The sequence below is a fragment of the Hordeum vulgare genome, chromosome 7H (assembly GCF_904849725.1).
Source record: "Hordeum vulgare subsp. vulgare chromosome 7H, MorexV3_pseudomolecules_assembly, whole genome shotgun sequence".
Taxonomy (NCBI): Eukaryota; Viridiplantae; Streptophyta; class Magnoliopsida; order Poales; family Poaceae; genus Hordeum; species Hordeum vulgare.
Window position 1 is genome coordinate 23,505,648 of NC_058524.1, and position 17,275 is coordinate 23,522,922.

General features: G+C 46.4%; 1 pseudogene; it reads left to right on the forward strand.

Moving 5' to 3' along the window:
• Positions 1-15,964, forward strand: part of LOC123408077 — a 29,881-nt pseudogene extending 13,917 nt beyond the window's left edge.
• The last annotated feature ends 1,311 nt before the right edge of the window (positions 15,965-17,275 follow it).

The window sequence follows — 17,275 nt, forward strand, 5'->3', positions numbered from 1 at the left end:
TCCAGTGGTCCACTCCTGGATTACTCTGGAACCTGCCTGCCATACTTATGGCCAAGCTAACGTCCGGTCTAGTGCACAACATTGCATACATGATAGAACCTATGGCTGAAGCATAGGGGACGGTGTGCATATGCTCTCTATCCTCATCAGTTGCCGGGCACTGAGTCTTACTCAATCTCGTACCTTGTAAAACTGGCAAGAACCCTTTCTTGGACTGTTCCATTTTGAACCTCTTCAAAACTTTATCAAGGTATGTGCTTTCTGAAAGTCCTATCAGGCGTTTCGATCTATCCCTATAGATCTTAATGCCTAGAATGTAAGCAGCTTCTCCTAGGTCCTTCATAGAGAAACTTTTATTCAAGTAATCCTTTATGCTCTCCAAAAACTCTACGTTGTTTCCAATCAGCAATATGTCATCCACATATAATATTAGAAATGCCACAGAGATCCCACTCACTTTCTTGTAAATACAAGATTCTCCAACCACTTGTATAAACCCAAATGCTTTGATCACCTCATCAAAGCGTTTGTTCCAACTCCGAGATGCTTGCACCAGCCCATAAATGGATCGCTGGAGCTTGCACACCTTGTTAGCATTCTTAGGATCGACAAAACCTTCGGGTTGCATCATATACAACTCTTCCTTAAGGAAACCGTTAAGGAACGCCGTTTTGACATCCATCAGCCATATTTCATAATCGAAAAATGCAGCTATTGCTAACATGATTCTGACGGACTTAAGCATCGCTACGGGTGAGAATGTCTCATCGTAGCCAACTCCTTGAACTTGTGAAAAACCCTTTGCCACAAGTTGAGCTTTATAAACGGTCACATTGCCGTCAGCGTCCGTCTTCTTCTTAAAGATCCGTTTGTTCTGAATAGCCTTGCGGCCCTCAGGTAGTACTTCCAAAGTCCATACTTTGTTCTCATACATGGATCCTATCTCGGACTTCATGGCCTCTAGCCATTTGTTGGAATATGGGCCCACCATTGCTTCTTCATAATTTGCAGGTTCATTATTGTCTATCAACATGATTGACATGACGGGATTACCGTACCACTCTGGAGCAGCACGTGGTCTCGTCGACCTGCGTGGTTTGACAGGAACTTGAACCGGAGTTTCATGATCATCATCATTAACTTCCTCCTCAACCGGCGTCGCAATGACAGAGGTTTCCCCTTGCCTTGCGCCACCATCTAGAGGGATGAGAGGTTCGACAACCTCATCAAGTTCTATCTTCCTCCCACTCAATTCTCTCGAGAGAAACTCCTTCTCGAGAAAAGCTCCATTTTTAGCAACAAACACTTTGCCCTCGGATTTGAGATAGAAGGTGTACCCAACTGTCTCTTTTGCGTAACCTATGAAGATGCACTTTTCCGCTATGGGTTCCAGCTTTTCAGGCTGAAGCTTTTTGACATAAGCATCACATCCCCAAACTTTCAGAAACGACAACTTTGGCCTTTTGCCATACCACAGTTCGTATGGTGTCGTCTCAACGGATTTTGATGGTGCCCTATTTAAAGTGAATGCAGCTGTGTCTAATGCATAACCCCAAAACGATAACGGCAAATCGGTAAGAGACATCATAGATCGCACCATCTCTAATAAAGTACGATTACGACGTTCGGACACACCATTACTCTATGGTGTTCCAGGCGGTGTCAACTGTGAAACAATTCCACATTGTCTTAAGTGAGCACCAAACTTGAAACTCAGATATTCACCCCCGCGATCAGACCTTAGGAACTTGATCTTCTTGTTACGATGATTTTCAACTTCACTCTGAAATTGCTTGAACTTTTCAAATGTTTCAGACTTGTGCTTCATTAAGTAGACATAACCATATCTACTCAAATCGTCAGTGAAGGTGAGAAAATAACGATATCCGCCGCGTGCCTCTACGCTCATCGGACCGCACACATCGGTATGTATGATTTCCAACAAGTCACTTGCACGCTCCATTGTTCCGGAGAACGGAGTTTTAGTCATCTTGCCCATGAGGCATGGTTCGCACGTGTCAAGTGAATCAAAGTCAAGTGACTCCAAAAGTCCATCGGCATGGAGTTTCTTCATGCGCTTTACACCAATATGACCTAAGCGGCAGTGCCACAAAAATATGGCGCTATCATTGTTAACTCTAACTCTTTTGGTCTCAGTGTTATGTATGTGTGTATCACTATCAAGATTCAATATGAACAATCCTCTCACATTGGGTGCATGACCATAAAAGATGTTACTCATAGAAATAGAACAACCATTATTCTCTGACTTAAAAGAGTAACCGTCTCGCAATAAACAAGATCCAGATATAATGTTCATGCTCAACGCAGGCACTAAATAACAATGATTCAAGTTCATAACTAATCCTGATGGTAACTGAAGTGAAACTGTGCCGACGGCGATTGCATCAACCTTGGAACCATTTCCTACGCGCATCGTCACTTCATCTTTCGCCAGCCTTCGTCTATTCCGCAGTTCCTGTTTCGAGTTGCAAATATGAGCAACAGAACCTGTATCCCCAGGCACTACTACGAGAGCCGGTTAAGTACACATCAATAACATGTATATCAAATATACCTGATTTTTCTTTGGCCGCCTTCTTATCAGCCGGATACTTGGGGCAGTTGCGCTTCCAGTGACCCATACCCTTGCAATAGTAACACTCTGTTTCAGGCTTAGGTCCAGCTTTGGGTTTCTTCGTCGGATTGGCAACAGGCTTGCCGCTCTTCCTTGAATTACCCTTCTTGCCTTTGCCGTTTCTCTTGAAACTAGTGGTCTTATTCACCATCAACACTTGATGCTCTTTACGGAGTTCAGACTCTGCGACTTTCAGCATCGCAAACAACTCGCCGGGTGACTTGTTCATCCCTTGCATGTTGTAGTTCAACACAAAGCCTTTATAGCTTGGCGGCAGTGATTGAAGGATTCTGTCAATGATAGCCTCTTGCGGGAGTTCAATCCCCAGCTCAGCTAGACGGTTTGAGTACCCAGACATTTTGAGCACATGTTCACTGACAGACGAGTTCTCCTCCATCTTGCAAGCATAGAATTTATCGGAGGTCTCATACCTCTCGAACCGGGCGTTCTTCTGAAAGATGAACTTCAACTCCTGGAACATCTCAAATGCTCCATGACGCTCAAAGCGACGTTGAAGTCCCGGTTCAAAGCCATAAAAGACTACACATTGAACTACTGAGTAGTCCTCCTTACGTGTTAACCAAGCGTTCTTAACATCCTGATCAGCCGTAGCGGATGGTTCATCTCCTAGCGCAGCATTAAGGACATAATCCTTCTTCCCAGCTTGTAAGATTAGCTTAAGATTACGAGCCCAGTCTACAAAGTTGCTTCCATCATCTTTCAACTTAGCTTTCTCTAGGAACGTATTAAAATTTAGGGTGACTGTAGCGTGAGCCATGATCTACAACACAAATATATTCAAAGTGGACTTAGACTATGTTCAAGATAATTAGAGTTTAACTTAATCAAATTACTCGCTAAACTCCCACTCAAAAAGTACATCTCTCTAGTCATTTGAGTGGTTCATGATCCACTTACACTAGCTCAAGTCCGATCATCACGTGAGTTGAGTATAGTTTCAGTGGTAAGCATCCCTATGCTAATCATATCATCTACTTCCTTCGTCTCGGTGCATTAGGCATATTACGAAAATCAAATAATCCCAAAACACTACGGCACATTAGAGTAGTACTAGTTGCATGCATATTAATTAGACCACGTCTATTAACTGAAGGACCAATGCATGCAATTTATGCGGCACACTTTTTGGATTTCAAGAGGTCTTCTAATTAATAGCACGTTTTCAGTTGAGAAAGTAATGGTGTGATTGGCTTCCTCTGCAATTTAATTTTCTTCTCCTACCCAATCTATGTGTGCCTAGGTTGCAGTGCACCTCCTAAAATGCCTAATGCACCGAGACGGAGGGAGTATATGATTCATGATCGACCTTTCGGTCTCATGTGTTCCGAGGCCATGTCTGCACATGATAGGCTCGTCAAGCTTAACCCGAGTGTTCCGCGTGTGCAACTGTTTTGCACCCGTTGTATGTGAACGTTGAGTCTATCACACCCGATCATCACGTGGTGTCTCGAAACGACGAACTGTAGCAAAGGTGCACAGTCGGGGAGAACACAATTTCGTCTTGAAATTTTAGTGAGAGATCACCTTATAATGCTACCGTCGTTCTAAGAAAAATAAGGTGCATAAAAGGGTTAACATCACATGCAATTCATAAGTGACATGATATGGCCATCATCACGTGCTCCTTGATCTCCATCACCAAAGCACCAGCACGATCTTCTTGTCACCGGCGCCACACCATGATCTCCATCAACGTGTCGCCATTGGGGTTGTCGTGCTACTCATGCTATTACTACTAAAGCTACATCCTAGCAAAATAGTAAACGCATCTGCAAGCACAAACGTTAGTTTAAAGACAACCCTATGGCTCATGCCGGTTGCCGTACCATCGACGTGCAAGTCGATATTATCTATTACAGCATGATCATCTCATACATTCAATATATCACATCACATCGTTGGCCATATCACATCACAAGCATACCCTGCAAAAACAAGTTAGACGTCCTCTAATTTTGTTGTTGCATGTTTTACATGGTGACCATGGGTATCTAGTAGGATCGTATCTTACTTACGCAAACACCACAACGGAGATATATGAATTCCTATTTAACCTCATCCAAGGACCTCCTCGGTCAAATACGATTCAATTAAAGTTGGAGAAACTGACACTTGCCAGTCATCTTTGAGCAACGGGGTTACTCGTAGCGATGAAACCAGCCTCTCGTAAGCGTACGAGTAATGTCGGTCCAAGCCGCTTCAATCCAACAATACCGCGGAATCAAGAAAAGACTAAGGAGGGCAGCAAAACGCACATCACCGCCCACAAAAACTTTTATGTTCTACTCGAGAAGACATCTACTCATGAACCTGGCTCTGATACCACTGCTGGGGAACGTCGCATGGGAAACAAAAATTTTCCTACGCGCAAGAAGACCTATCATGGTGATGTCCATCTACGAGAGGGGATATTCGATCTACGTGCCCTTGTAGATCGCACAGCAGAAGCGTTAGTGAACGCGGTTGATGTAGTGGAACGTCCTCACGTCCCTCGATCTGCCCCGCGAACCGTCCCGCGATCAGTCCCACGATCTAGTGCCGAACGGACGGCACCTCCGCGTTCAGCACACGTACAGCTCGACGATGATCTCGGCCTTCTTGATCTAGCAAGAGAGACGGAGAGGTAGATGAGTTCTCTAGCAGCATGACGGCGCTCCGGAGGTTGGTGGTCATCTAATCTCAGCAGGGCTCCGCCCGAGCTCCACAGACACGCGATCTAGAGGTAAAACCGTGGAGATATGTGGTCGGGCTGCCGTGGCAAAGTTGTCTCAAATCAGCCCTAAAACCTCCGTATATATAGGGGGAAGAGGGGGAGCCTTGCCTTGGGGTCCAAGGACCCCCAAAGGGGGTCGGCCGAGCCAAGGGGGGGAGTCCTCCCCTTCCAAACCGAATCCAACTAGGTTTGGAAGGAGGAGTCCTTCCCCTTTTTCCCACCTCCTCTTTTTTTCTCTTTGATTTTTCTTCCTATGGCGCATAGGGCCTTCTTGGGCTGTCCCACCAGCCCACTAAGGGCTGGTGCGCCACCCCCAAGGCCTATGGGCTTCCCCGGGGTGGGTTGCCCCCCCCCCCCCCCCCCCGGTGAACACCCGGAACCCATTCGTCATTCCCGGTACATTCCCGGTAACTCCAAAAACCTTCCGGTAATCAAATGAGGTCATCCTATATATCAATCTTCGTTTCCGGACCATTCCGTAAACCCTCGTGACGTCCGTAATCTCATCCGGGACTCCGACCAACATTTGGTAACCAACCATATAACTCAAATACGCATAAAACAACGTCGAACCTTAAGTGTGCAGACCCTGCGGGTTCGAAAACTATGTAGACATGACCCGAGTGACTCCTCGGTCAATATCCAATAGCGGGACCTGGATACCCATATTGGATCCCACATATTCTACGAAGATCTTATCGTTTGAACCTCAGTGCCAAGGATTCATATAATCCCGTATGTCATTCCCTTTGTCCTTCGGTATGTTACTTGCCCGAGATTCGATCGTCAGTATCCGCATACCTATTTCAATCTCGTTTACCGGCAAGTCTCTTTACTCGTTCCGTAATACAAGATCATGCAACTTACACTAAGTCACATTGCTTGCAAGGCTTGTCTATGATGTTGTATTACCGAGTGGGCCCCGAGATACCTCTCCGTCACACGGAGTGACAAATCCCAGTCTCGATCCATACTAACTCAACGAACACCTTCGGAGATACCTGTAGAGCATCTTTATAGTCACCCAGTTATGTTGCGATGTTTGATACACACAAAGCATTCCTCCGGTGTCAGTGAGTTATATGATCTCATGGTCATAGGAACAAATACTTGACACGCAGAAAACAGTAGCAACAAAATGACACGATCAATATGCTACGTCTATTAGTTTGGGTCTAGTCCATCACGTGATTCTCCTAATGATGTGATCCAGTTATCAAGCAACAATACCTTGTTCAAAATCAGAAGACCCTGACTATCTTTGATCAACTGGCTAGCCAACTACAGGCTTGCTAGGGACAGTGTTTTGTTTATGTATCCACACATGTATATAAGTCTTCATTCAATATAATTATAGCATGGATAATAAACGATTATCTTGATACAGGAATTATAATAATAACTATATTTATTATTGCCTCTAGGGCATAATTCCAACAGGAGAGAGCGCTGAAGAGGATCTCGTGACCCATGCACAAATCTCCACCGGAGGACATGACGAAAAGATGTAGTCGCAAACTCGCCGAAAAGTCGCTTAAACGCCTACCCCACGGTGGGCGCCAACTGTCGTGGGTATAAGTCTGACAGTAGATGTATGGGGTACGAAAGGATGGGCAGAGCCTTAGCTACGGCGAGGCTGTATGAGTTCAGGCCCCTCTACGGTGGAGGTAAAAGCCCTACGTATCAATGCTCTTGGGAGCTTGATGTCGAGTGGAATATGGATTACAATGAATTGCTCACCCCTGCACCCGTGGGGAAGGGCGACTTATATAGAGTGCGCTGCCCTTCACAACGGTTCGGTGTGCAGGGGTAGAGTAGTGGTGATTAAATGTCTACGTTACAGGTAGCGTATGCCTTAAATGCTAATAAAGGTACATGAAAGCGTATGACCGTTGCCCTCAGGGGGGTTACAAAGTACAGAGTGGAATCCAGTCGGTACGTTTGATACGCTCCGAATGCTCATTTCCGACTGGATGATGGAGGAATCATCACCGACTGGATGATGGAGGAATTGTCACCGACTGGATGAAGGGAAGTCCTTAATTCAGTCGGAACTGACTAAGGGCCTTGTCCCTTATGAAGGGTAGTCTTTGGATAGGACCTATAGGGCAGGCCTATGACCCTACCCTAGGACTATAACCCCATTAGCGTTTGTCTTCCGACGTTGTCGACGAGGCGAAGGAGGAGGTGGACTGCTCTGACGCGCCTGAGTAGGCGAAGGAGGAGGCGAAGTGCCCTCACGCGTCGGAGGAGCTAGAAAAGGAGGCGGAGTGCCCTGATCACTCGCCAGAGGAGGAGGAGGAGGAGGATGGGAGGAGGCGGAGTGCCTTGACTCATCGGAGAGGAGGAGGAGGAGGCGGAGGCGACCAGTTTGGAAGCATGATGAACTCCTTCTGCCATAGAAACATATGCCGCTGCGAAGAAAGTCCATGAGTTCTGGACAATGCTTGTCACTACTGCAACATCAACAAATTAAAATGGAACAAATGTTACATACTGTTGCAACAAGGAAAAATGTTTCACTACAACTAAAGAGAAATTTATCATAACGATTCATATGGAACATATTGCTATTCTATGCAATTTTCATATCCTATGAATTGATCTTTATAGGATTCCAATATTGTAATATATTGCTATGTGATGCAATTTTCATATCCTATGAATTGATCAAGAAACCCTCAATTAACTATCCAATGGAACATATAAAGAAACTGCATATTGCTATCCAATGGAACCTAGAGAGATCAGTATATGCAATTTTCATAACCTTTGGATCAAAGAAAGCCTCAAAACTTACCAATGAAAAATTGTTTCACTACAACTAAAGAGAAATTAAACATTATAGGATTCCAATATTGTAACATATTGCTATCCTATGCAATTTTCATATCCTATGAATTGATCAAGAAACCCTTAATTAACTATATATCCAATGGAACATATATAGAAACTGCATATTGCTATCCAATGGAACCTAGGGAGATCAATATATGCAATTTTCATAACCTTGGATCAAAGAAAGCTTATGTTGTAATATATCCAATGGAACCTAGGGAGATCAATATATGCTATCCAATGGAACCTAGGGAGATCAATATATCCAATGTTGTAACACATATTGCTATCCTATGCATTTTTCATATCCTATGAATTGATTAAGAAACCCTCAATTAACTATCCAATGGAACGTATACAGAAACTCCATATTGCTATCAAATGGAACCTAGAGAAGATCAATACATGCAATTTTCATAACCTTGGATCAAAGGAAGACTCAAAAATTACCTCGCCCATTGGAAGATCAAGACATGATGTTTGAAACACAGCTGGATGACGGCAACACCTTGTTGGTAGGCCGTGTACTCCAGATCAAGCCCCAAGAACGCATCATGCTCAGACGCGGTGTCAACCCACGCCTGGAACCGTCAAAGATAATTTGGCACCGCCGTGCTCTCGTTCGTGTACCCAACCCTGAGTTCGATCGTGCCATGTGGGCGCACCATTCCGGTTTCATATTTCATGGTGGAAGAAGAATGGAAGAAGAGAGGGGAAGAAGAGAGGAAGAAGAAGAACAGAGGAGAGCGCTAGAGGAGAAGAACTGAGAATGGCGATAGACTCTGCTTCGGTTGCACTTTTCGTCGCTGGAAACGACGCGGGAGGGCGAACCGGTTCAACCTTTAGTCCCGGGTTGGACGAAAAACTGGCACTAAAGGGGTGATTCGAAGGGCCGCCACCCCGGTTTGATCCACCAACCGGGACTAAAGGAGGATACGAACGGTTGTACGAACGCCTGCCACCACACCTTAATCCTGGTTTGATCCACCAACCGGGACTAAAGGGGATACGGACGGTTGTCGGCCTATTAGTCTCGGTTCTTGACTGGAACCGAGACAAAAGGGGTGAGACGAGCCGGGACCAATGGCCCATGATGCCCGGCCGACGCCCTGGCCTCACGAATCGGTACCAATGTCATCATAAGTTCTGGTTCGTATGTGAACCAGGACTAATGGAATTTCAGGACCTGGACCAAAGCCCTCTTTTCTACTAGTGTTCAGAGAAACTTTCACCATTTGAAGGTGAACCTCTTAAAGAAGAAGAAAGCACAAGGTACAGGAGTACTGTAGGAGCTTTGCAATACTTGACATTGACATGGCCAGATATATCTTGTGTTGTTAACAAGGTTTGTCAGTATTTGCATACACCTACTACTGTACACTGGACAACTGTTAAAAGGATTGTGAGGTATATAAAGCATACTGTAAATTTAGGTCGCCAATTCAGGCGGTCTAATTCTACTCTTATTAGTGCTTTCTCTAATGCTGACTGGGCAGGATGTAGTGATGACACGAAATCAACTGGAGGATTTGTAGTATTTTTTGGCTATAATCTTATTTCTTTAAGTGCCAGAAAATAGGCTACAGTTTCAAGATCAAGTACAGAAACCGAGTACAAATCTTTAGCAAATGCTACTGCTGAAATTATTTGGTTAGAGTCATTACTTCTTGAGTTAAGAATGAAGCCACATCGTACATCTTGTTTGTGGTGCGGCAATTTGGGGGCAACCTATCTTTCTGCAAATCTGGTCTTTCATGGAAGAACCAAATACATTGAAATTCATTTTCACTTTGTATGAGAAAGAGTTGCAGAGAAGAGGTTGGACATACGATTTATTCCTTCCAAAGATCAAGTGGCAGATGGTTTTACCAAAGCTTTGTCTGTTAAGCCATTTGAAGAATTCAAGAGAAATATGAGTGTAGGATAGTTGAGATTAAGGAAGGATATTAGATGATATGTTTAAACTTGTAATGTCAACTGTGTCCTATCTCTTCTCCCTCTCGTAGACATCTTGTTCTCTCTTCTCTGTAACCGTTGAATCCTAGCGATCAACCTTGCCTTGTACGCCACGAACAGGGGCTCTCCTGTCACATATAAATAAACATCACATGGCTCCTTACGAGGATTATAAATGCTTCCAATCCAATACACCAAAACATCACCTCTAATAGCATCTTGCTTGATCAGGAGCTGAATGCCAAGATCGCCACTTTTGGTGCTGCACTGTTGAACATGGCTGGGCTCAACCAACCATTGCCGATCCGCGGTTTATAGTTGGAAGACTCGATTGTATTCCCTTGAGGTGATTTGTTACAAAGCACAAGTATATATGCACTAGGAGTGCCCACTACTAGCCCTAGAAAAGAGGCACGCAGGCCATGGGCATGAGATCCTAAAAGAGTGGATCAGCCTAGACTAAGTATGGACAATATTACAACATGTGTGTGTACAACATGTCTAACACCCGCCCCCCTCAGCCGGAACTCCGTTTGGGTGGACGTTCAGGCTGGATCTGAAGTCGTTGAAGACCTGAGAAGGCAACCCTTTTGTGAACACATCGGCGAATTGAGAGCTTGATGGTACATGGAGAACACGAGCTTCTCCAAGGGCGACTCGATCGCGAACAAAATGAAGGTCTATCTCGATATGTTTAGTTCGCTGATGTTGCACAGGGTTGCAAGTCAGGTATGAAGCACTCACGTTGTCACAATAGACGATGGTTGCCCGCTGCGGTGGTAGACGAAGCTCATGGAGTAACTGGCGGAGCCAACATGATTCAGCCACACAATTCGCAACACCCATGTACTCGGCTTCGGCGCTGGAGCGAGAAATGGTAGGTTGCCGCTTGGATGACCATGAGATGAGATTAGTGCCAAGAAACACACAAAACCCGGAGGTGGACTTGCGTGTATCGGGACAACCAGCCCAATCCGTATCGGTATACGCAATGAGGTCCAGAGAGGTAGACTTGTAGAATTGTATGCCGAAATGAAAGGTGCCCTTTAGGTAGCGCGGAATACATTTAACAAGCTGCATATGTGTGTCACGTGGGGCATGCATGAAAAGGCAAGCTTATTGAACAGCGTAGGCAACGTCAGGACGGGTGAGAGTTAGGTATTGTAGTGCACCGTCGAGGCTCCTATACTTGGTTGGGATGGATAGAAGAGCACCATCATGAGAAGATACTTTGGCACTAGTTTCAATGGGTGTGGAAACGGGTTTGCAATTTAGCATATTGGCACGCTCAAGTATCTCTAGGGTGTATTGTTGCTGACAAAGGAAAAGAACCTCACGAGTAGGAGGGACATTAACACCCAAGAAATGATGTAAGGCACCTAAGTCGGTCATGGAGAACTCTGACTTGAGAGAGTTGATGATGGATGTTAGGGTGCGTGGGGAGTTGGCGGTGAGTATAATATCATCAACATAGACTAGCAAGTATGCAATAGAGGTGCCATGGTGCAAAATGAAAAGTGAGGAGTCACTCTTGGATGCATGAAACCCGAGAGAGAGAAGGGATGTTTGAAAGCGAAGAAACCACGTGCGTGGAGCTTGTTTTAAGCCACAGAGAGACTTACGGAGGAGGCACACATGATCGGGGTGCTTGGAATCCACAAAGCCGGCCGGTTGTGTACAATACACCGTTTCCTTGAGATCGCCATGGAGGAAGGCATTTTTTACGTCTAGTTGATGAATGGGCCACGAATGAGACGTCGCATTGCTCAACACAACGTGAATGGTTGCGGGCTTCACCACTGGACTGAAAGTTTCACCATAATCAACGCCATCCTGCTGAGTGAAACCACGTACAACCCACCAAGACTTATACCGAGCCAATGTACCATCATTGTTGAATTTGTGACGGTAGATCCATTTCCCCGTGACGACATTGACACCTGCAGGTTTAGGCACCAAAGACCAAGTGAAGTTGTTCATTAAAGCATAATACTCATCAAGCATAGCTTGTTTCCAATTGGGGTCTTTGAAGGCTGATTTGTAGGAGGAAGGGATTGGTGAGATGGGGATGGAGGAAGTGGAAGAAAGAAAGAGTCTTTTGGGCATGCAGTATCCACGTTTTGCTCGGGTGGTCATTGTATGAGAATTATTAGGAGGTGGAACTGGTAGCGCATTGGCAGGGAGACGTGGCGCGGGCGGTGTGGCTGGCGCAGAGGCCGAAGAGGATTCTGCATGGCTAGGGGAATCGGTCGGAGACGAGGAAGCGGGCGCGGGATCCGAGGATGATGTGGTGCCAATGGGGCCGGTGGCAGAAGCGCGTTGTGCGGGCGAATCTGTCGCAGGGGAGGCGCATGGGCTGGTCGCGTGAGGCGCGGTCAGCGAGGCGGATCTGTCGGCGCGGGAAGTTGGCGAGGGAGATCGCGCAGCTGGTTGGTGCAGAGCGGGAGTGGTGGACCCCGGGTCTGGCGTGGAGGCAGGTGCCGACATGGGAGGTGGTTGGGGTGGCCCTGGCGCATCATGGGGATCTGCAACAACCGGGAGGAGGGGTTGGTGTGCATGGGGATTGTCTGTGGTCGTAGTGGTTTTGTGGCCGGGAGGGGGTGGTTTGTATGGAAAAGTTGACTCGTCAAAAACAACGTGTCGGGACACAATGACGCGGCGATTTTCTAAGTCATAGCACTGGTAACCTTTGTGTTCCAAAGGGTAACCAAGAAACACGCAGCGAGTGGAGAGAGGAGAAATTTTGTTGGGCATTGTGGCATAGAGATCCGGGAAGCATAAGCATCCGAAAACACGAAGGTGATCACAGTGTGGGTGAGTGTCGTGAAGAAGGTAGAAGGGGGTGAGTGGTATGGTGGAGCAAGAGGGACGCGATTTAGTAGATAAGTGGTTGTGTGTAAGGCTTCAACCCAAAAGGGAGGGGGTGAGATTTGCTTGGAGAAGAAGCGTTGGAATGATGTCGTTGGTTGTGCGAATGAGGCGTTCAGCTTTCCCATTTTGTGGAGAGGTGTGTGGGCAGGAAAACCGATAGGCTATGCCATTGGAGGAGCAGAAGCATCGTAAGGAGTGGTTTATGAATTCGCCGCCATTGTCACATTGCATAGACTTGATAACTACATTGAATTGGGTGTGAACGAAAGTGAAAAATCGTTGTAAGATACTGGAGGTGTCGGATTTGTTACGCATGGGGAATGTCCAGGAATAGTGTGTAAAATCATCCAAAAGGACCAAGTAGTATTGAAATCCGAAGAAACTTACAACAGGGCTAGTCCATAGATCACAATGAATTAAATCAAATGGAGCAAAGGTTTTGCTAAGGGAAGAAGGAAAAGGGAGGCGCGGTTGGCGGCCAAGCTGACACGCGCTACATGGTGTTTGCACGGCCTTATTACATGAGTTAAGGAAATCGCGAGTAATGGAAGAAAGGGTGCTGGCGCCGGGGTGTCCAAGACGTCTATGCCACAAGTCCGACGAGGAGGTGGCAAGGAGAGCGGAGGCCGGAGCAGGTGACGAGCCGGTGAAAGGGTAGAGATCACCGTAGCTAATGGAGATCATGAGGACCCTCCGAGTGCGAAGATCCTTCACAAGAAAACCACACGGGTAAAATTCAATTTAGCAAGCATTGTCTTTAGTAAATTTGCGAACAGAGATGAGGCTTGTGATGACATTAGGGGAAACGAGAACATCAGTGAGGCGGAAGTCGTGGGGAGGGAGATGAGTGGTGCCGGTGGCGGTGCCGGGAATGTGAGACCCATTGCCAACAAGAATGCTAGATGGTAAATGCTTTAAGGGAGAACTAGATTTGGTGAGATTACCTTGGTTGCCTGTCACATGCGAAGATGCACCACTGTCGAGGAACCATTCGGCGTATGGTTGAGAGGGGAAACCTCCATTGTTGTAGGCCGCGTTGAGCATGGCCACGTGATCCCATGACGCCGGTTGTGGTGGGAAGAATGGAGCCGCAGATGACGTGGGAGGGTGGTACAGGGGATAAGCCTGGGCGTGGGAGTTGGGGCGGGGGCCGAGGACGCCGCCGGCGTTCGGTGGTACCCATTCCAGACGCGGAGAGGGAAGTGCCATGTCGTACGGGGCAAAGTAGCCCGTGAACGGGGAGAACTGTGGTTGGTGCAGGTTGCCGCGGCCACCGGAGTCGTGGCGGCCACCCCCGCGCCCGCGCCCGCGGCCACGCCCGCGGTCACCACCGTCACCACGATCGCCACGGCCACGGCCAGGCGAGGGTTGTTGAGGATGTGGGGCCCCGTTCGGGCAATCAGGACCGGGGCGGTCGCCACGGTCGGGTTGAGGGCGAGAGCCGCCGCCGGAGGAGCCGGCACCAGTGGAGGATCCATCGCCAGGGAGAGCGAACGCGGAGACGCTCTCGTCGTCCGCCCGTTGCTCCATGGACTTCTTGGCCAGAACAACCCGAGAGAGTACGGTGTCGAACGACAGAGAAGACGCCTGGTCACCGAGAACGACGCGAATCGTGTCGAGGTGTTTGTCGAGCCCGTGGAGGAACTGGGTGGTGAGGTCAACCTCGGTGACGACATGGTCGATGTTGGTGAGGTCGTCGGTGAGGAGCTTCAGGCGGCGGGCATACTCCATGACAGAGAGAACGCCTTGTTTGAGGTTGCGGTACTCGCGATTGAGAAGCATGAAGCGGGCGGCGCGATTGGCGAGGAAAAAACCGGTGATCTTCTTCCAGAGGGTGTAGGTGGTGGTGGCACCGACGACGTGATCGACGAGGGGATCGGCGAGGGTGGCATAGATCCATAGAGCCACATGGGCGTCGAGCTCGAGGAGGTGGGGGTTGGCGTTGGGTGGGAGAGGGTGCTCAAGGAGGAAGGAGACCCCGTATCGGAGAAGCACCATGAGGAAGAAAGATTTCCATTTGTGGTAGTTGTGGGCGGCGGGATCAAGAAGGAACTTGATGTGGTTCGTGATGTGATCACTAAAGATGGGGTGGCGAGAGGTGGTCGCCGGCGAGACGAGTGGGGCTGCCGGGGTGGTAGAGAAGGAGAGCGGAGCGAATTGAGATCCAGAGGAGGCGGCGGTGGTACCGAAGGAGGCCGGGGTAGAGCCCGCACCGGACGCGCTGGTCGAGAGGGAGGACGGCGAGGCGGCGGCGGTGAGGGCGTCGGAGGAGGAGGAGGAGCCGGCCATGGGAAACCTGGAGCAGCTGATACCAAGTATATATGCACTAGGAGTGCCCACTACTAGCCCTAGAAAAGAGGCACGCAGGCCATGGACATGAGATCATAAAAAAATGGATCAGCCTAGACTAAGTATGGACAATATTACAACATGTATGTGTACAACGTGTCTAACATTTATGTCTGCTAACTTTGGATACACAGCTCCAGGTATGGTGGGTGATCTATGCATGCAATGAAATTCCGTCTTACTAACTAGCAATATAATTGATTAATTGCAGAATATGGGAGGGCCGTAAGCCAGCTGACGGAGAAGGTAGACACATACAGCAGTGTGGTGCTGTTGGACCTTGTTACATGGCGGGTTGCCAATGGAGCTGATTGTTAGTTGGCACTATGGGCACATGTCAACTTCAATAAACTGATGGCAAAGAAGCTGGAACAGTTTAAGATTCTCGTGGACAAGGGCATCCCAGATCAAGCGAGGTACATGGAGGAGATGGCGACCTTGTTCAGGTTAGGCGTGGATTGCACTGTCGAGGATCCGCAGCAAAGGCAGCCATGCAGGTGGCTCTCAAACGACTCCGCTGTGGTTGTGGGCGCTTTCGTGGCCGCTTTGGTGGCCTTCTCACCTACTATAGTCTGTAAGGCCACCGACTAAACCCAGCGCCTTAACTATATTTGCAGGAGAGCCAAATTATGTTCTTCTTGGGCACCCAATGGAAAAGAACAAATGCAGGACACACCTATTTTACTGAAATGGATAATCACTAACTGGTAAGTTGTAGTTCTAAATGTAACTTGCCACATGGCCATGAGTATATATATACTCCCTCCGTACCTAAATATAAGTCTTTTAAGATATTTCAATAGGTGTCTACATGCGAAGCGCGAATCTATACTCTAAAGTATGTCTATATACATCCGTATGTAGTCCATTAGTGAAACCTCTAGAAAAACTTATATTTAAAAACGAAGGGAGTAGATGTGGAGATACTGATTGCATATTGCAGTTCGTTTGTATATGGTGACTATATGAATGAAGAGTCCCGCTCTAGTACGACCACCCTCACAATACGTATAGTGGGTAATATGGACTTTTCACCCGTTATACCCATATTTGTAATATACGCCATATGAACCTGACTGGGCGGGCCCATGAAGTTGGCTTCTATAGCTTCCCACCTGTAATGTCGGCGATCTAATTTCTAAAATGTAGAGAAAAAATGTCCTTGAGAGGATTCAAATTTGGGACCTATCGATCACAAAGAACAGCTCCAAACCAGATGACCCGAGAAGTGTTGATTATAAATAATGAGCGCATCACTTTAAGAACTAAGTACAACACAGAATCCGGGCAATGTTTTAAAATTGCGAAGAAATGTTTTAAGAAATTTTTGTAAATCACTAACATTTTCTTAAAAACGCAAACATTTTTAATTCAGAGAACAAAACTTATTAATTGGAACATTTTCCAAATCCTGACCAATTTTTCAAAAACACGAATATACTTTCAAATTCCCAAACATTGTTTAACAGATAAACAATTATTAAAAAAATCTTTAATTCACGTAATTTTTTGGAATTTTTGAAAAAAAGTATGAAAACAGGAAAATTTCAAACTTTAAAACACTTGACGTTTCATTAAAATTACAGATAATTTCTAGAAAACTGATTATATTTAAAAATTCTAAGTTTTATACAAAATATGTGTACATTTTTTTAATGTTGACAAATATTTGTAAACATAAACATTTTTAAAATTTTGAACAACTTTTAAAAACAACAACATATCTTGAAACCCCTGTAGATTTTTTAAATGTATGAACAAAAGTCGAAAATGAACATTTCTTTAAATTATGAACAACTTTATAAAAAGGTGAATAGTGATTGAAATTTCCCAAAAAATATCAAAACACGAACATTTCTTAAAAAGGAAAATATATTTGGAAAGAAAAA